This window comes from Bos grunniens, chromosome 2 (assembly GCF_055505025.1).
Source record: "Bos grunniens cultivar Pamir isolate PY7600 chromosome 2, Bosgru_T2T1.0, whole genome shotgun sequence".
Classification (NCBI taxonomy): domain Eukaryota; kingdom Metazoa; phylum Chordata; class Mammalia; order Artiodactyla; family Bovidae; genus Bos; species Bos grunniens.
Genome location: NC_141166.1, coordinates 120526148 through 120548284, shown reverse-complemented (window position 1 = coordinate 120548284; position 22137 = coordinate 120526148).

Here is a 22137-nt window from a genome sequence, read left to right as displayed (position 1 = left end):
CACTAGCACACATCTTTCATCCTTTTATTTCCCTTAATTATCACTAAGAGAATTCTTCTTACCTCTCACCCTCTGATTCCTGATCCTAGGTTCCTCTTTTTGGTTCAATCCCACTTTTTTGATGGGAGTAAAATATTTCAGTAGGTAATGAAGATTGTTGTTTGGCGTGGGGGAGAAGGGGGAAGGTTTTCAGAACCTTCCCTTTTGAAAGTATGATGGAAATTTGTTCTTAATCTATTTCATGTTTGAAAGTATATGCTGAAACTGTTGATATCTGAGTGATAGAAATAACTTCTGGACTTGTTTTCTGCTATGAACTACTTATAAGTCTCTTGTTGTTTTTTAGTCACTAAGTCATGTCTGGCTCTTTGCAATCTCATGAACTGTACCCTGCCAGGCTCCTCTATGTCCCTGAGATTTCCCAGGCAAGAATACTGGAATGGGTTGCAATTTCCATCCCCAGGGAATCTTCCCAAACCAGGGATCGAACCTGTATCTCCTGCTTTGGCAGGTGGATTCTCTACTGCTGAGTCATAGCAGTGTTGCTTACCAATTGCCTTAGTCTACCAAACCATCTGGCAGTGTTCAGGAAAAAGTTGGGAAATGTTAGGTTTGAAGCTCTGATTAAATCCAGTAAGATCAATAGATCTATGCCATGCAATTGCCATATATATCAATCTGTGTATATACATATGTGTGTATGTGAGTATATATATATTTATATATATAGTCTTATTCCATGACTACGTTGTGCCCAACTCTTTGCAACCCCATGAAATACAGTACACTAGGCTTCCCCATCCTTCATCAACTCTTTGGAGAGAGATCCTTTAGATTCAGGAAGCATTTTCCTGTATTCAGGTGAACCAACCATTGAAAAAAAAAAAAAAGGGAGAAAAGCCCACCATTAACAGTCTTCCTATTTGGGTTAGCCATGTATTTAATCTTTTCCTACTGAAAAATCTGAGTGCTGTTGTGGACTTTTGACAGGATGAGGGTTTACACTAGAGGGCTTTTATCCCTCCTATGGACTCTATGCACCTTTCCATGTATAGAGTTTGCTTAGATTTCCATTTCTTATTACTCACAACAGCACATGGCTGTATCTGGAAGAAGAACTGGAGTTAAGCTGATTTCACCTGTATTTACCTAGCCATATTAAAGTTAACAATGCAATATTAGTGGGATTTTTTTTGCTTGCTTCAGCAATTAGTTTCAAAAAATATTGCTTACCCTGCCCTCCCCACCACTCTTTGATAATTGTAGTCTTTTATTGGAGGAAACTTTTAGAAGTTTCTCTTAGACTTCCCTTTATTTCTGCAATTTTTAATTGTCCAATGGCACCCCACTCCAGTACTCTTGCCTGGAAAATCCCATGGACGGAGGAGCCCGGTACGCTGCAGTCCATGGGGTCATGAAGAGTCAGACACTTACTGAGCAACTTCACTTTCACTTTTCACTTTCATGCATTGGAGAAAGAAATGGCAACCCACTCCAGTATTCTTGCCTGGAGAATCCCAGGGATGGGGGAGCCTGGTGGGCTGCCGTCTATGGGGTCACACAGAGTCAGACACGACTGAAGCAACTTAGCAGCAGCAGCAGAGTAAAGACAAAATAATAGCTGTACAATAAGTTAAAATTTCATCATTTTGATTTGAAATTTTGAAGAAAAAACACAGCACTATTTTTTTAGAAATTAACAAAATGGTAATCATTTTTTTTCCTATTTCACCAGAACTGATTACTAAAATCCAGAGTTGAGGACAAAACTTTGCCAAGTACCTGATTTTCTGAAGATAGCAAAATTGGGGAGGAAAAAAGAAAGACACTTCTGAATTCATTAGAAGACAGACAAATGATTTCTATTACCTTCTACTTTTATCCCTGAGCTTCCTAACCCCAGTCTATATACATTTAAAACTAAATAGGAGAGAGTTGTGAGAGAGGAGGAGTCACAAGTGTCCCAAGGCATTGATTGTGTTCAAAGGAAGAGTCCACAGAGAGTCAAGGGCAAAGAGATCCTGAAGAATCACTCATAACAGCTGAGGATGCCAGTGAATAAAGCAGACTAGCATTTCATTCCTCTATTAGAATACTTCTGAAGCATCAAATTTTCTGATCTTCTCTCTGCATTTATTTGAACTAGAGAGAAAAGAAATAGAGACAGCAGGGCAGTGATGAGTTCAACCATGTAGCAATCTTCACTTCCATCACTTGGCATGTCTAGTCTGTGGCTCAATTAGATACAAAGAAAGTTAGCCTGACCTTTATCCAAGATTATCACCTGCTGGAAAAACAACCTCAGTAACAAGTAGCTATGGGTACTCTGCTGGGGTATATATGAAAAAGCAGAAGTGAAAAAATCTTGGCAGGAATGAGGATATCTCCATAGGGCAAGTGAAGAACTCAACCATGCCTTCAATGAAAGTGATAGCGTTTGTGTGTCTGCTGGCAAAACAACATCAATGGCCAGTCAGGACTCTCCAAAGAGCAGCAATAGCAGAGAGAAGACCACAACACCACCTAAGAAAGAGACATTTGTCCTTTTCCACCTTTCATATTCCCTCTTACCAGACTCCAGCTTCAAAGAGATATTGATCTAGAAGGGAGAGTGGGGAAATGAATGGAGAAGACTGTTCGTCCTTCCTACTTCAAGATGAAGCTCAGGTATTCTTGGGAAGAGGTGATAATGAAATTGAATATGAGGTAGATGCTTTTAAACTGGGTTCAACCAAAAATAACTTTTTAAATAATGATCAGAGTTATAGGATCCATCTGAGATAGCTTTGGGGGATGATAGCGGGTAAATCTGCATGGTCCTGTTGGGACAACAACTGGAGGAAAGGATTAAACAAGTATTATTATGTTCATATCCTTTTAGGTTTATCCTATTATGAGGAATAAATGTAGAATAATAATATAACTTTATAAGACCAAAGAGAAAAGAATATAGATGAATTTGGGTGTTTTTTTTTTTCCTTTTGAATAATAAGGATATAGGCAAGGATGTCAAAAGAGTGAAGAATTTTAACAATTTTAAATCGCCAATGAAGAATTTTATATCATGATTCTTAGAAATCAGCTTTTGGTTGTCAGAAATTGAAAAAAGCCTCAGAAATATTTTCACTTTCTTTTCTTCAAATGATTGAACATCTTGTGTACCAAACATTGGCTAATTCACTGAGACATAACACATCTCCTCCTGTTCTCCTGAAACTTTTTTTTTCCTTTGAGATGCTCAAAAGAAAAAATTTCTCAGGACACTTAACAGGGGCAAAGAAATCTCTAGGATCGATGATCTTTCATGTGAGAGAAGAAAGAATGTCTAAGTACTTGCTATGTACTAGATATTTTTATGATCACTGCATAATTTAATCTTTGGTGTATAAGTATTTGTTCCCATGTAGGGAATGAACAGATTGAGGCTCAGAATTATTAAGTAACTTGCCCAGGTTCAAGGGCGGTGGCTGGGAGGACCAACCCCACGTCCAAGGAGCCATGGCTGCACAGGCTCAGGAGGGCCTAGAGGAGCTATCCCACGTTGAAGGTCAGGAAAGGCGGCAGTGAGGAGATACCCCTTATCCAAGATAAGGAGCAATGGCTGCACTTTGCTGGAGCAGCCGTGAAGAGATACCTGACACCCAAGGTAAGATGGTATGTGTTGCAAGAAGGCATCAAAGGGCAGACACACTGAACCCATACTCACAGAAAACTAGTCAATCTAATCACACTAGGACCACAGCCTTGTCTAACTCAAGGAAACTAAGCCATGCCTGTGGGGCAACTCAAGATGGGTGGGTCATGGTGGAGAGATCTGACAGAATGTGGTCCACTGGAGAAGAGAATGGCAAACCACTTCAGTATTCTTGCCTTGAGAACCCCATGAACAGTATGAAAAGGCAAAATGATAGGATACTGAAAGAGAAACTCCCAAGGTCAGTAGGTGCCCAATATGCTACTGGAGATCAGTTGAGAAATAACTCCAGAAAGAATGAAGGGATGGAGCCAAAGCAAAAACAATACCCAGGTGTGGATGTGACTGGTGATAGAAGCAAGGTCTGATGCTGTAAAGAACAATCTTGCATAGGAGCCTGGAATGTCAGGTCCATGAATCAAGGCAAATTGGAAGTGGTCAAACAAGAGATGGCAAGAATGAATGTCGACATCCTAGGAATCAGCGAACTAAAATGGACTGGAATGGGTGAATTTAACTCAGATGACCATTATATCTACTACTATGGTCAGGAATCACTCAGAAGAAATGGAGTAGCCATCATGGTCAACAAAAGAGTCCGAAATGCAGTACTTGGATGCAATCTCAAAAACGACAGAATGATCTATCTTCGTTTCCAAGGCAAGCCATTCAATATCACAGTAATCCAAGTCTATGCCCCAACCAGTAATGCTGAAGAAGCTGAAGTTGAACGGTTCTATGAAGACCTACAAGACCTTCTAGAACTAACACCCAAAGAAGATGTCCTTTTCATTATAGGCGACTGGAATGCAAAAGTAGGAAGTCAAGAAACACCTGGAGTAACAGGCAAATTTGGCCTTGGAATACAGAATGAAGCAGGGCAAAGACTAATAGAGTTTTGCCAAGAAAATGCACTGGTCATAACAAACACCCTCTTCCAACAACACAAGAGAAGACTCTACACATGGACATCACCAGATGGTCAACACTGAAATCAGATTGATTATATTCTTAGCAGCCAAAGATGGAGAAGCTCTTTACAGTCAGCAAAAACAAGACCAGGAACTGACTGTGGCTCAGACTATGAACTCCTTATTGCCAAATTCAGACTTAAATTGAAGAAAGTAGGGAAAACCACTAGACCATTCAGGTATGACCTAAATCAAATCCCTTATGATTATACAGTGGAAGTGAGAAATAGATTTAAGGGCCTAGATCTGGTAGATAGAGTGCCTGATGAACTATGGAATGAGGTTCATGACATTGTACAGGAGACAGGGATCAAGACCATCCCCATGGAAAAGAAATGCAAAAAAGCAAAATGGCTGTCTGGGGAGGCCTTACAAATAGCTGTGAAAAGAAGAAAAGCGAAAAGCAAAGGAGCAAAGGAAAGATATAAACATCTGAATGCAGAGTTCCAAAGAATAGCAAGAAGAGACAAGAAAGCCATCTTCAGCAATCAATGCAAAGAAATAGAGGAAAACAACAGAATGGGAAAGATTAGAGACCTCTTCAAGAAATCAGAGATACCAAAGGAACATTTCATGCAAAGATGGGCTCGATAAAGGACAGAAATGGTATGGACCTAACAGAAGCAGAAGATATTAAGAAGAGATGGCAAGAATACACAGAAGAACTGTACAAAAAAGATCTTCACGACCCAGATAATCACGATGGTGTGATGGCTGACCTAGAGCCAGATATCCTGGAATGTGAAGTAAAGTGGGCCTTAGAAAGCATCACTACGAACAAAGCTAGTGGAGGTGATGGAATTCCAGTTGAGCTATTCCAAATCCTGAAAGATGATGCTGTGAAAGTGCTGCACTCAATATCCCAGCAAATTTGGAAAACTCAGCAGTAGCCACAGGACTGGAAAAGGTCAGTTTTCATTCCAATCCCAAAGAAAGGCAATGCCAAAGAATGCTCAAACTACTGCACAATTGCACTCATCTCACATGCTAGCAAAGTAATGCTCAAAATTCTCCAAGCCAGGCTTCAGCAATACGTGAACTGCGAACTTCCTGATGTTCAAGCTGGTTTTAGAAAAGGCAGAGGAACCAGAGATCAAATTGCCAACATCTGCTGGATCATGGAAAAAGCAAGAGAGTTTCAGAAAAACATCTATTTCTGCTTTATTGACTATGCCAAAGCCATTGACTGTGTGGATCACAATAAACTATGGAAAATTCTGAAAGAGATGGGAATACCAGACCACCTGATGTGCCTCTTGAGAAATCTGTATGCAGGTCAGGAAGCAACAGTTAGAACTGGACATGGAACAACAGACTGATTCCAAATAGGAAAAGGAGTACGTCAAGGCTGTATATTGTCACCCTGCTTATTTAACTTATATGCAGAGTACATCATGAGAAATGCTGGACTGGAAGAAGCAGAAGCTGGAATCAAGATTGCCGGGAGAAATATCAACAACCTCAGATATGCAGATGACACCACCCTTATGGCAGAAAGTGAAGAGGAACTAAAAAGCCTCTCGATGAAAGTAAAAGTGGAGAGTGAAAAAGTTGGCTTAAAGCTCAACATTCAGAAAACTAAGATCATGGCATCTGGTCCCATCACTTCATGGGAATAGATGGGGAAACAGTGGAAACAGTGTCAGACTTTATTTTTCTGGGCTCCAAAATCACTGCAGATGGTGACTGCAGTCATGAAATTAAAAGACGCTTACACCTTGAAAGGAAAGTTATGACCAACCTAGATAGCATATTCAAAAGCAGAGACATTACTTTGCCAACAAAGGTTCGTCTAGTCAAGGCTATGGTTTTTCCTGTGGTCATGTATGGATGTGAGAGTTGGACTGTGAAGAAGGCTGAGTGCCGAAGAATTGATGCTTTTGAACTGTGGTGTTGGAGAAGACTCTTGAGAGTCCCTTGGATGGGAAGGAGATCCAACCAGTCCATTCTGAAGGAGATCAGCCCTGGGATTTCTTTGGAAGGAATGATGCTAAAGCTGAAACTCCAGTACTTTGGCCACCTCATGCGAAGAGTTGACTCATTGGAAAAGACTCTGATGCTGGGAGGGACTGGGGCCAAGAGGAGAAGGGGGCGACAGAGGATGAGATGGCTAGATGGCATCACTCACCCGATGGATGTGAGTCTGAGTGAACTCGGGGAGTTGGTGATGGACAGGGAGGCCTGGTGTGCTGCAATTCATGGGGCCGCAAAGAGTCGGACACAACTCAGTGACTGATCTGATCTGATCTGCCCAAGTTCACTCAGCCGTATAAATGCCAGAGCAGTAATAAGACACCACATATCTGGTTCCAAACTCTGTGTTTTTTTCGACTACAATCAAATGGCTTCTCTATGAAATAGCAACATAGAAATAAACTGAATATGCAGAAGAGATATCTATAATTTACAATTTGGGGATTAGAGCATACGGGACCACAATACTTGTGAACGTTATAGAGAAAATTCCATATAATATGAAGTCGTTTGGGATTTTATCCTTGAGGTATAATTCCCTACTATGTGTGTATGTTTTCACTCAGTCAAGTCTACTCTTTGCGACCCCATGGACTGTAGCCCACCTGGCTCCTCTGTTCATGGAATTCTCCAGGCAAGAATACTAGAGTGGATTACCATTTCCTTCTCCAAAAATTCCCTACTAAAGACCCATAAAAAAATGAGTGCCTGTGTGAAAATGAAACTGTTAGTCACAAAGTCATGTCCGACTCTTTGCAACCTCATGGACTGTGGCCCGCCAGGCTCCTCTGTTCATGGAATTCTCCAGGTAAGGACTGGGATGCCATTTCCTACTCCAAGGGATCTTCGCAACCCATTGATCGAACCTGGGTCTCCCACATTGTAGGAAGATTCTTTACTCTCTGAGGCACTAGAGAAGCCCGAGTACATGTATAACTAAAATCATATGATGTAATTTCAATAAAAGCATTTTGAATTATTTAGAGGAAATGTAATTATTTTAATGAGAACTTCCATTTACTATAGAATTTTCTAATATAACTATTGTAACCATAATTTTCAAATACTTACAGAAATTAATTTCCCTTGTTGCATTATCATACGCTTAGAAAATTTGCAACATATTGCCTAGAATTTACAAACATGGAAAAAAGAGAAAAATAATCTTCCCAGGGTAAATATTGCTGTAACTCTCATCACAGAGTAACACACACCATGGTTTTGTATTGAGGGCTTCCCTTGTGGCTCAGCTGGTAAAGAATCTGCCTGCAATGTGGGAGACCTGGGTTTAATCCCTGGGTTGGGAAGATGCCCTGGAGAAAAGACAGGCTACCCACTCCAGTATTCTGGTCAGGAGAATTCCATGGACTGTATAGTCCATGGGGTGACAAAGAGTCGGAAGCGACTGAGCGACTTTCACTTCACTTTGTATTGAGAAGTATCATAAAGACAAAGTAGTTAGAAAAGCTACATTCTGACCTTGGGTATATACTGATGTTCCCAATTATTATACGATATCATAAGAAAATGCTTATACAAGTAATTTTTATTCTTATCTATATACATCCTGGCATTTATAACTTTAACTAAGATGTACCTAATTTCAAACATTTATTTATTTGTCAAGCATTTTTAAGGAAGCTACTCTCAGTTTCTATGAGAAATGAGAAATAAGAACAAATAGAATCTCTACCAGTAGGTGGTTAGTATGGAGTAAGCCATGTATACATAATTTCCGTAATACAGGATTATATCTGAAAAGTGCAAGAAATAAATGCAGATATGAAAGTTCAAAGCAGCAGTTACTTTCAGCCAAAGGAATCAAGCACGACTTTTTGAAAGAGGCAGCATTTCAACTAGGCTTAAAAATGAACTTTGAAACATATTATATGCCTGTTTAGTATTTAAGTGAGGTTAAAATAATGTTTTTTTCTGTTTTGACAAATTTATATAGCTTATTTAATAATTTCTTATTAGTGAGTCATCTGTATATATCCCTGTAAGGAAAAATACAATTTAAAATATGCTGGATTCAACTTACTCGTATTTTATTTTGAACATCTGTACAGATTTACATATATTCCAGGAAACTGATGGGGTTTTCTTTCTATGTACCATCTTTATCAAATTTTACTATCAGGTTAACATAAATCATGTAGCACCCTATCATTTTCCATGCGCTGGAAGAATTTATCATGGGGATCATAGTCCCTTGGAAAATAAGAAATGATCCTAATAAACACATCATGCTTGGACCCATTTTCCTTTAGGAAACTCTTATGGAGTTTTCAGTTTCCTCCATTGCTACAGGCACACCAATAACACTGTTCATGTTTTTTATTTTTTTCTAAGCTCATTGCAGTAATCAATATTCTATAGAAAATTACTGAGATTTTAGAATTCATTTTCATAGAATTTTAGTTTTCTTCCCCCTTGCAGTCTTTTAACAGACTTCTTTTCTGTCTCTGTAACTCTGTTCTTTCTCTAATTTTGTTAAAATTTTGTTAAAATTTTAAAAGACTCAATTGTCTTTTAAAAAGTTATCTATTTTCACCAGAAGGGCTGGTCTTCTAGATGTCTGAGATTGTAAGGTACAAATGTGGGCAGGAAAGGATATGCTAATTGCATTGTAATAAAGACATTAGAGGTAGCAAAAAGAAAAACATTTTAAAAATTAATGTATTTTAATTGGAGGGTAATTCTTTTATAATATTGTGGTGGTTTTTGCCATACATTGACATGAATCAGCCACAGGTGTGCATGTGTCCCCCATCTCGAACTGAAAGGTTGTTGTTGAATCACACGAAGACACCGGGATTCTTGCCCCCGGAGGAGAAGAATTCAATCCGGGGCCAGAGACAAGAATTGATCACTCAGAGCTTTTGTGTAATAAAGTTTTATTAAAGTATAAAGGAGATAGAGAAAGCGTCTGACATAGGCATCAGAAGGGGGTAGAAAGAGTACACGCTTGTTAGTGTTAACAATGAGGTTATATAATCCAAAGAATGTCTGGAGGTTGTAAAGACCTCATCAGACCGACTCCCATAATTTACATTTTAAGATAACACTGTCCTCAGGCAGGATACATCCTTGTAAAGACCAGGTCTACTCCCATAATTTACATTTTAAGATAACAGAAGGTTTAATCCAAAGACTGTCCTTAGGCAGGATACATTATTGTTACATAATCCTAAGGAATGTGGAGAAAGAAAGAAAAGTTTGTCCTTTCTTCCTCCTTGAGAATTCTAGATCCCTCTCTCCTTGGGGACCCCTAGACTCCCTATCAACCTGCCTAGGAAATGACTCTCTCAGAACCCCCGTCCCCACTCCCTCCCCATCCCATCCCTCTGGGTTGTCCCAATGCGCCAGCTTTGAGCGCCCTGTTTCATGCATCAAACTTGGACTGGTCATCTAGTCACATATGGTAATATACATTTTCAATGCTATGCTCTCAAATCATCCCACCCTCCCCTCTCCCACAGAGTCCAAAAGTCTGTTCTTTATATCTATGTCTCTTTTGCTGTCTTTCATATAAGGTCGTCATTACATTCTTTCTAAATCCCATATATATGTGTTAGTATACTGTATTGGTGTTTTTCTTTGTCTTACTCCACTCTGTATAATAGGCTCCAGTTTCACCACCTCATTAGGACTAATTCAAATGCGTTCTTTTTAATAGCTGAGTAAGAAATGATTCATTGGAAAAGACCCTGATGCTGGGAAAGATTGAAGGCAGGAGGAGAAGGGGACGACAGATGATGAGATGGTTGGATGGCATCACTGACTCAATGGACATGAGTTTGGGTAAACTCTGGGAGTTGGTGATGGACAGGGAGGCTACAGTCCATGGGGTCGCACAGTCAGACATGACTGAGTGACTAAACTGAACTGAATATTCCATTGTGTATATGTACCACAACTTTCTTATCCATTCTTCGGCTAATGGTCATCTAGATTGCTTCCATGTCCTAGCTATTGTAAACAGTGTTCTGTTGAAAAAGAAAAATAGTATTTTTATTAAATGAAATACTTCTTTAGTAGTAAGAGAAAAACAAGATTGGGTTTTCTGTGGATGAGAAATATTGTCAGTATTGGTAACATAATAATGTTTTTAATATTGCATTATCCCCATTTAAATAACTATTGTATATTAATAGGCAAGTATATTTATCAAACAAAATATCTTCAAATATAGGCAATATGGACTAAGGCTTATATTTGTCCAGAAAAAAGTACACTGAAAATCAAAAAATGTGTTGGCTGGTCATGATACAAAGCTGGGAAATCTGTTTTAAGCATTTTAGCTTCTTCTTGTTCATCCTGTACCAATAGGGGATGATCCTGGCCCCATCTTCAGCCTCCAAGGGTATTTTGACAATGAGGAAGGAAATATACAAAGTATTTTGAATTTGTATAAATGGGTGGTTAATAAGAGAATGCAAAGTTGTTTAAAAAAATATATTTAAAGATGTATCTTTCCTGGCTAACATTAATATATTTGGATCTTGACCAGAATATTTATCATGTGCTTTAATTTATCATGTGCTTTAATTTGTTTTTGACCAAGCTAAATGAAATCAAGGTTATTAAAGAACTGCAGCCTCTCATCTCAAAGCAGCATTGTAATTCCTCCCTTAGGTACAGGGAGCTGGCAATGTTCAACATCAGACTGTCTCCATATTGAAATAGCTAGAGCTGCTTCCTGAGGAAGCCTCCCTTATTTATATTGTTGGCCCTCTCCTCTTCTATCAGCAAGCACAAGTACAATGAGATCCCAGAACAAATGAGCTTATTAAGATCATGCTTAGACATATCGTTTTTCAAATCACACTCTACAAGACAGATATGCTGGCAAAGCTGTAATAAATGTCAAGGCTCAAGGCATCCACCATTCTTTTCAGCAGCCGATGGCTTGGCTAGAAAAGCTTTTCATAAATTTTAGTGCACACCTGTCAACTGGCAGGTGTGATAGTCTGCTATCACAGAGCCTGAGCTGTGATTTCTGGGCTGGCAAAGCCGTCATCGTTTTCAGAGCAATCATGTGCTTTTCTCTGTTTGTGACCAATGAAATCTATGTGATCACACTGAGAATCGGTGCGTCTTGGCAGACCCGCCAGCGCTACTCATCACATAGAGATTATTTTAGATCGGCTGCCATGAAGTGTTATTTCCCATTTGTTAACACAATGGGGTTTCATGACAACAACTGAAATACATTCATTTGTGTATGGGTTTTGTATTTACAGTTACCAAACCCATTCCACCTTTGAAGTACTCCTTTAACCATCCACAATAAATCTTCTACCTGAAACAACTGTGAGCTAATTATGTCACATTTTATGTTAGGGGGGAAAAAAACTTTTATTTTAATAAGGTAAATTTGTGAGTTAGAAATAAACTTTTGATCCAAATCACGTGAACTAAAATTGTATGCCATATGCATGCATATACGTGTGTGTGTGTGTACATGTGTATGTGTATGTTTAGAAAGTTTCTGAAAGGAAATTCAAACTGTTAATAGTGACACCAGTAAAGAGAAAAGGAGATTTGGAGATAGGTAAGTCAAGGATCTTCCATTTTCTTTTCTATATATTATGATAATACTTGGATTTCCATGATAATATATTCATATATTCCTTGTGTAATAAAAAAGTAAATTTTAAAACAGAGAAACCTAAATATTGATATCAAGAAGAAAATAGGGCCGCAAAGGCCACAGTTAGATCAACAACGCCGTGTATTTATGGAGTGCTTTCATATATACTGTATAGCTAAACCCTCACAGACACTTGGTGGGATGATTGAATGAGATAGCATTCTCACTTACATAGGTAAAGTCTGAAATTTAATGAGGCTCAGAGACATGGCTAAGTTTTCAGTTAAGTTCCTAAGTTAGGACTAAGAGCCTGAGTCTTCCAGCATGATTGAGGCTTCAGTTGCCTTAAGTAAGCCCTACTCTCTTCTTCATTTTCTGCTCTGAAAACATCAACAGCAAATATATTCTTACTGTCCTTATGTTTGCTACAAAACTCCTTTTTTCATTTTAAGTACTTCTGATATATATATATACACATATATATATATATATGTATACACACACACACACACACAGAGTATATATTTCAAGTTATCAATATAGTCACAGTTTTATATTAATCAAACAGATCAATCACTTCATAGAATTTCTTAGACATAAATAGATACAGGAACATTCACAAAAATTTTAATACTAAGCTTTCCACTTAAGAAAAAAATAACTGTAATTATGTTCAGCAAAAAAAAAATTTTTTTTTTTTTTCAAAATCATGGCAAGTGCAAGGCCTCTGGTTTTTCTAATGGATGCTTGCCATAAATACCATTCAAGAAAATAGCTCCTAAGTGAAGATATTAATTTCCATTAATGGCATAGTCCATCAGAATTAATAGCAATTCAGCAGTTGAGCACAGGTACAGTTACAAAAGAGTAATCTATTAACCAGTAATTACTTAAGACAAAAGTTTCATGTGAAAATTTTAGGAAAATGCTCACCTTCCCACCCCTTCTATATCTCCAAGTCTCTACATCTCTATAGTAATAAAATAATTTATAATTATTTTCCTTTTTTCAACCCCTTCTGTAAATGATTTAGAGGAGAGAATAGACATCGGGAAAGGGCTCATAGTTGTTTTGACACAAAACATAACAAATATGCCAGTTTACATGCACAAAGACTGCATTCGCATACTAAAGATTCCCTATATAGCCCATGGAATTCTCCAGGCCAGAATACTGGAGTGGGTAGCCATTCCCTTCTCTAGGGGAATCTTCCTAACCGAGGGATCAAACCAGGTCTCCTGCATTGCAGGCAGATTCTTTACCAGCTGAGCCACCAGGGAAGCCCAAAGATTGCCTGGTGACCTACAAACCACACCTGCAGCCTTGGCAAGGAGTCTGGTGATTGCTAACTCTGTTCCTGGCCCTCTGAGGAACTACAGTTGAGGGTGTGGATGAGGGGGAAATGTTTTGGAGGGGGATTCAAAATTTCCAAAGTCAAGGAAGTCAACCACAATGAACCATCACAACTACCAGATAGCTAGGTCTCACATGCTTTATGAAAGCACCATGCTGCTCTTCAGCTCTGTCACTGTTTGAAACTGGCCCCCTTTACGCTTTCCTCAGAAGACCAGGTACAAGCAACTAGCTGACCTCCCTGTGGGGCTGCCACCCATGCCTCTGAACTGGAAACATCAGCTCTGCTCTCTGCCAGGTCATAGGGTACTCTCAGTCCCACCCTCACTCCGGCAGACGTTGACCAAAGCCATTATCGATTGAACACAAAGACATGCTACACTCTGTCATTTTGGAAACACAATTGTAAAGGGGAGATGATAAGCAACAGCCGCAAAACAAGGATTAAGAGCTACTGCTCCATTCCTTCCCCAGTTGAGCCCATCTCTGCTGCTTGCCCGGTGACTCTTGGGAATGGGCAAGCATTTCGCATGACTACCTGTTGAACTGAAACATGCAGGCCCTGGAGATGACTATGATTTCTGCATCCTGGACCTTCTGATGTCCCTAAATCTGCACTAGCAATTACCCAACTAGGGTCTTCCTGAATGGAAGAGCTACAGGAGACCTGTCTTTCGTTTATGTGAATTTAGAGGCAACACAAATTCATCACATCTCACAAGTGACAGCCATTTTGATCGGAGAAGGCAATGGCACCCCACTCCAATACTCTTGTCTGGAAAATCCCATGGGCAGAGGAATCTGGTAGGCTGCAGTCAATGGGGTTGCTAAGAGTTGGACACGACTGAGCGTCTTTGCTTTCACTTTTCACTTTCATGCACTGGAGTGGGAAATGGCAACCCACTCTAGTGTTCTTGCCTTGAGAATCCCAGGGGCGGGGGAGCCTGGTGGGCTGCCATCTATGGGGTCACACAGACTTGGACATGACTGAAGCAATTTAGCAGCAGCAGCAGCCATTTTGATGTTTGTCTTTATTTCCAACATTTTTATGTCTTCCAATAATAGCTACAATGTATTTAATGTGTATGAGGTATATTTTTAACAGCTTTACATTGGTTAAGTAAATAACTTAATCCTAAAAACAACTCTAAGAAGATACTACTATTATCCACATTTTATAAATGAGCAAATCAAGCCCTAGAGAGACTGGGAAATTTTTAAAGAGCAGACATATGGTATCATCTTGCTGTTGAGTCTGGGATTTGAACTGCCATGTGATGCTTTTTCATTTCCTAATTTCTCTGCCCACTTGCTCTTCCTCTGCCTGTATTTCCAGGCAGAGGACCAGAACACTCAAAATTTCTAGGTTCCCTAGACATCTTGTATAGTTAGCCTCATGTACTGAAAAATAAACTAATTAAACAATTTATCCTGAAATTAAAAGCCTTGAGACTTTATCTTACTGTATTTGACAATCTGAAAGAGTATCTAAAAGCTGGCCTTAATAGTTAAAATATTTTCCCTTAGAATGCTTAGGTGATATACTCCCAAAGCCAAGCAATTTATTGAGAAGTGTTATAGTTTATAAATTACTTTCTACCCTAGGGTCCTAAGAAAATGGGAGAAGGCACATCTAACCTTGAAATCCCTGCTGACCTTCTCAGCTCCTTGTAAGAAATGTTCTAGTTCTGTGCACATGCAACTTTCCTTTCAGTCGCTATTGAAGTTGTCACTTGATGAGGGATTGAGAAGGCTTCTGAATAAAACAGAAAGGACACTTGCACTAATTCCATCCCCAGACAGTGACATTCTATCTCAGATGAAATAAAGCATCAAACGTGTTGGTTTTAGAAAAAGTTTAAAGAAAGCTCTGGCACTTAAACGAATCTACAGCTTGGTTTCCAACATGAAAGGGATGTTTTAATTAATGTCTTACTCTGCTACATTTTGGTTGGGCATTTTGTTCTTTCCTTCTTCTCCCCTGGCACTAGGAGCCCAGCATTGGTCTGGGTACCAAAAGCACAGAGACAGTGCCTATGGTATCATCCCTGCTCTCCAGGATTTCAATTGGTTTGTACAGCAATTTCAGCTCCCTGACACACATCGTTTCCAGGGGCAGATTTATTTTCATATTTTAGGCTGCCAGCTTCCCAAGCTCAAATTTTAAGTCACATTAATTGTTCCATTGTTCTCTCTAACTGTCATCCCAATGGCCTCGGAAACAAATATCTACATCTTGGCCTAAACTGGTGATCAAAAATTGTAAGTAAATGAATGAAGCAGTGGAGACTATCAATCCAAAGGAAATGCTCATTAAATGCTGACATGGAAACCATTAATGCTTGAATAGTTGCAGGGAGTGTAATCAGACTCCTGATTAATTCAAAACTGTGTTCTTCAGGCAGACTATACAATCCTGAACAAAATGGGGCTTTTCCCAGTCTAGCTAGATTCCTATGAGGTAAGAATTTAAAGGAGACATAGGATCTATACATAGCTTCTCTGCTGCAAGGATCGATAGTTGAGAAATTTAAGCAGACAGTAAATAGCTCAGCTGGTTCATTTCTCTGATGTTCTTGCAATAAAGACTTGGCTGACTGCCTTTTAAAATTTTTTTAAGGCTTTGTTGCATTCAGTTTGATATGAAACAGTAGCTTTTACCAAAGGAAGGTGTGGGGTGATTTTTTTTTCATTCCTAAAATATAACCACTGTGTTAGCTGTCAAATTGTAAACAAGCTAATGTTTCCCTAGCTGCACTGTTAGAGGTTCTCCTCACACGTTAGGTCATCTACTGGCTGCAGTTCTAATATCGCTCACTGAAGGTAGGGCAACTCAACATACACACAACTTTATGATCACCCTAAGGCTCTGATTCCATTATTATTTGACCAGACTGGTGTGAAGAAATAATATAAAAATCTGAGGTACCTTTACAGACAACTAGGTGAGGAAAATGCTATTTTAAAAAGGCAAGAGAAAAGGAAAACAAACAAACAAACAAACAGGTGCCATGTACTGAGCCCAGACACATAGTAAATGCTCAGTAAGTATGCGATTTCATTGTTGACACTGTTACCGACTCTAACAGAAGTGTGCTACTACATTATAGACTCTACAAAAATCACTTTTTACAAATACGTGAAATAAGTACTATGGTTGGTTCCATTTACAGATTAAAAAAACTGAGTCTAAGAAAGACTAAATGATTTAAGTTCACTCAGCTAGTCAGCGATCCAAACAAAATGGGAACTCCAGTCTGATTCCAAAGCAAAACTCTAACCTGGATCAGGCTGCTATTGACAATGAGATACTAATTCAGTATAACTTGTTAGTTTCTTGCATAGCATAGAAAGTCAATTTGCAGTCACTTTGGGGTTAAATAATACACCCAAGAAAATTAGAGATCCAATACATCCAAGAAAATTAGAGATACCAAGGGAACACTTCAAGCAAAGATGGGCACAGTAAAGGACAGAAATGGTACGGACCTAACAGAAGCAGAAGATATTAAGTAGAGGTGGCAAGAATACACAGAAGAACTGTACAAAAATATCTTCATGATCCAGATAACCATGATGGTGTGGTCACTGACCTAGAGCCAGACATCCAGGAATGCGAAGTCAAGTGGGCCTTAGGAAGCATCACTATGAACAAAGCTAGTGGAGGTGATGGAATTCCAGTTAAGCTATTTCAAATCCTAAAAGATGGTGCTGTGAAAGTGATGCACTCAATATGCCAGCAAATTTGGAAAACTCAAAAATGGACCCAGGACTGTAAAAGGTCAGTTATCATTCCAATCCCAAAGAAAGGCAATGCCAAAGAATGCTCAAATTACCGCACGATTGCACTCATCTCACAAAGTAATGCTCAAAATTCTCCAAGCTAGGATTCAACATTACATGAACCGTGAAACTCCAGATGTTCAGGTTGGACTTAGAGAAGGCAGAGAAACCAGAGATCAAATTGCCAACATCCACTGGATCATCGAAAAAGCGAGAGTTCCAGAAAAACATCTATTTCTGTTTTATTGCCTATACCAAAGCCTTTAACTGTGTGGATCACAACAAACTGTGGAAAATTCTAGAGATGGGAATACCAGACCACCTGACCTGCCTCCTGAGAAATCTGTATGCAGGTCAAGAAGCAACAGTTAGAACTGGACATGGAACAACAGACTGGTTCCAAATTGGGAAAGGAGTAAGTCAAGGCTACATATTGTCACCCTGCTTATTTAATTTATATGCAGGGTACATCATGTGAAATGTCAGGCTGGATGGAGCATAGGCTGGAATCAAGATTGACAGGAGAAATATCAATAACCTCAGATATGCAGATGACATCACCCTTGTGGCAGAAAGTGAAGAAGAACTAAAGAGCCTCATGATGAAAGTGAAAGAGGAGAGTGAAAAAGTTGGCTTAAAGCTCAACATTCAGAAAACTAAGAACATGGCATCCAGTGCCATCACTTCATGCTAAATAGATGGGGAAACAGTGGAAACAGTGACTAACTTTACTTTTAGGGCATCCAAAATCACTGCAGATGGTAACTGTAGCCAATAAATTAAAAGACGCTTGCTCCTTGGAAGAAATGCTATGACCAATCTAGTCAGCATATTAAAATGCAGAGACATTACTTTGTCAACAAAGGTCCGTCTAGTCAAAGCTATGGTTTTTCCTAGTCATGTATGGATGTAAGAGTAGGACTATAAAGAAAGCTGAGCACCAAAGAATAGTTGCTTTTGAAATGTGGTGTTGGAAAAGACTGTTAAGAGTCCATTGGACTGCAAGGAGATCCAACCAGTCCATCCTAAAGGAGATCAGTCCTGAATATTCATTGGAAGGACTGATGCTGAAGCTGAAACTCCAATAGTTTGGCCACCTGATGCAAAGAACTGACTCATTGTAAAAGACCCTGATGCTGGGAAAGATTGAAGGCAGGAGGAGAAGGGGACAACAGAGTATAAGGTGGTTGGATGGCATCATCGACTAGATGGACATGAATTTGAGCAAGCTCCAGAAACTGGTGATGGACAAGGAATCCTGGCATGCTTCACTTGTGGGGTTGCACAGAGTTGGACACGACTGAGTGACTAAACTGAACTGAATACACCCAAACCTTACTTGCCTATTGTGGCAGCTCACAATAAAGTAACTGTATGTGTGTGTATATATATATTTTTTTTTAATAAAAATGGGGTCACTTTTTATATTACATATGTAATTTTTCTTCTTATAACAGCATTTCAGTGCATTCTTTCAAGTTAGCACATACTGATCCACGTATTTTTCTCATAACTTTATTGCACTTCGTAGTAGAATAAACTATTTGCATCTGAACATTCCTCTATTAGACAGCATCCAGGTTGTTTCCAGATTTTACTTTGACAAACAATGCTAGTATAAAGAGTCTCTATATGTGTATACAAGATACACACACACACACACAGACACATACATACATATATTTTTATTTATTTATATGTATATGTGTTTGTGTGTGTGTGTGTGTATGCATACACACATAGACAAATACATTTGAGACTGTATTCCCATTGATAGCTTCCAAATGTAGAATGACTGGCCAAATAGGTACAATTTTTTCTGAACTGTTTAATTACGTTTTATATCCATCATAAATGCATGTATGTTTCTCCATTCCTTCTCTATATCTGACTTATTCCTATTTTGGGGTTTTGACAATCTGGTTGTTAAAAAGTGACTTCAATATTATTTTTATATTTCCTGATTAGTCAAGATGTTCCCAGGTGGCTCTGTGATAAAGAATCCTCCTGTCAACGCAGGAGAGGCAGGTTTGATCCCTAGGTCAGGAAAATCCACTGGAGGAGATAATGGCAATCCACTCCAATATTCTTGCCTGGGGAATCACATGCACAGAGGAGCCTGGTGGGCTACAGTCTATGGGGTCGCAAAGAATCAACTGACAAACTGAGCACACAAAGATATTAAAGTATAGTTACATTTTACTATTTTCTACTACGTCTTCATTATAAAGTTGTCCAGTTTTCTATTCAGCTGTGTTTTTGTTAAGATTTGTATAAACTCACAGTGTGGTACTGTTAAGGGCTGTGAAGATCTGAGATTTTGTCCTATTTACAAGCAAACAGGTAGTCTACTGTAGTTCTGTGGATGCTGGAAGAAGACACAAGATACTTGGATCAGAGACAAAGGGCACTGTTTCTCATATCACAGGAGGCCTCATGAGTGTCAGCATATTTGTGTCAGTCCCCTGCCTCCAAATCCCTTCAGGGTGCCAGATGATGCCTGCACATACAGTGGGTTGTACTACAGGAAAGAAACCCAGCCATAAGCATGCCTGTTCTTTGCCTTGGAGGGAGACACTATATCTTCCAAGGATATTTGCTAGTCATACATCTTTGAAAAAATTAGTCCTGAACAAAACACAGTTAATGCCTCGTTCATAAGACTGGCAGAAACACAAAAGACCCAAGGAAAATAGGCTCCCAGCTATTAGTGAAATCAGCCTTTGATCAAGTATATTGCACACTTTTTGTCTCAATCACTACCTATAATAGCATTTGTATTTTGTCGATGTCTCTCCTCCTTCCTGTGGTCGTTGGTCTGCTATGCATACTATTTTCATGTTAGATTTAGAAGTGTTGTTCTTGTTCTGTCACTCAGTTGTGTCCAAATCTTTGCAACCCCATGGACTGCAGCACACCAGGCTTTATGTCCTTCATCATCTCCCAGAGTTTGCTCAAACTCATGAACATTGGGTCAGTAATGCCATCTAACCATCTCATCCTCTGCTGTCCCCTTCTCTTCCTGCCTATGTTTCCCAGCATCAGAGTCTTTTCCAATGAGTCAGCTCTTTGCATCAGGTGGCCAAAGTATTGAAGATGCAGCTTCACCATCAATCCTTCCAATGAATATTCAGGGTTGATTTCCTTTAGGATTGACTGGTTGGATCTCATTGCAGTCAAAGGGAGAAGATTCTCAAGAGTCTTCTCAACACCACGATTCAAAAGCATCAATTCTTTAGCACTTAGCCGTCTTTATGGTCCAACTCACATCCATAGATGACTACTGGAAAAACCATAGCTTTGATTATATGGACCTTTGTCAGCAAAGCAATGTCTCTGCTTTTTAATACCCTGTCTAGGTTTGTCATAGCTTTCTTTCAAGGAGCAAATGTCTTTTAATTTCATGGCTACCATTACCATCCACAGTGATTTTGAAGCCCAAGAATATAAAGTCTGTCACTGTTTCCATTGTTTCCCCATCTATTTGCCATGAAGTGATGGGACCTGATACCATAATTTTGGTTTTTTGAATGTTGACTTTTAAGTCAGCTTTTATACTCTCCTCTTTCACCTTCATCAGGAGGCTCTTTAGCTCCTCTTCACTTTCTGCCATTAAGGTGGTGTCATCTGCATATTGAAACGATATCCCTAATTTTGGTACAAATTATTGCTTTCTTCCTGGTTTAAATGAAAACAGGTTATTTTCTAATTGCCACTTTATGAAAGCTGCCAATTTACATGTCCGTTATTTCTGTTTTTGTACTGATAAATGTGAAATAAAAGGCATAGAAAGGGAAGCCCATGTGGACTTCTGCCCCATCAAAATAAGGACTTAAGGTTACTAACTCCTTTCTATCAACTAAACTGCCACAAATTCAAACGATTAGCAATATTAGAATCATGCACAGAAGAAGAAATAGATACTGAAGCAGATCAATGTTTTGTGACACTTGAAGTGGTATTTGAAGTACGAAAACACAAAATTACAAATACATCACTCTGGCCTGTACAAATGTGAAGTTTTGAAGTGTTAGGCCAATCTCGTTCAGATTCACAGTAAATCTGCTCTATCTGGTAAAAGATATGAAAAAGAAAGTTGAAACCAATCACAAGATGAAGTTTTTGCTTTTCTGGGCCATAGTACTGCTTTATGACTCAGCTAAGTATATAGCTTTGATCCCTCATAGAAAACTTTCCACAGTCTCTGCCCTTTCTGCCCTCATATTATGGTGAACTTCAGTCCACGGTGAATGAGGTTTTGTGGAGTATATTCACTGGGTGCAAAATAATCACATCAGATCCAGCAGGATTACCTTAGTGCTGGGGGGCAGGGGGGACAGGAGTGGATCCTAAAGCATTTCATCCTACAGGTGCCGTCCTGTGACCTCTCAACAGTTTGTAAGTGTGCTAAAAGCTGTGCTAAATGGATTTGGAAGGCAAGCAGAGAGTTTCAGAAGTACCAGAATATACGGAGTGACCTTTAGGAATGTGCATGAAGTGAACTGGGATGAAGTATTTTCAGACAAGCTTAGTTCTTCCTGTATGTCTTTATGTTTCCATACATACATATATATATATATATATATATGTGTGTGTGTGTGTGTATATGTATATGTATATGTATATATCTTAATACAACAACAATTCGCCTAGCTGTCTCTTTTTCTCTGAGTTGCTCCAGTCACTTGGTTCATGTTTTACAGTTAGCTGTAAAACATAAATAATATTGGTTGAATGCCTAATATGTACATAGTATTCTATAAACC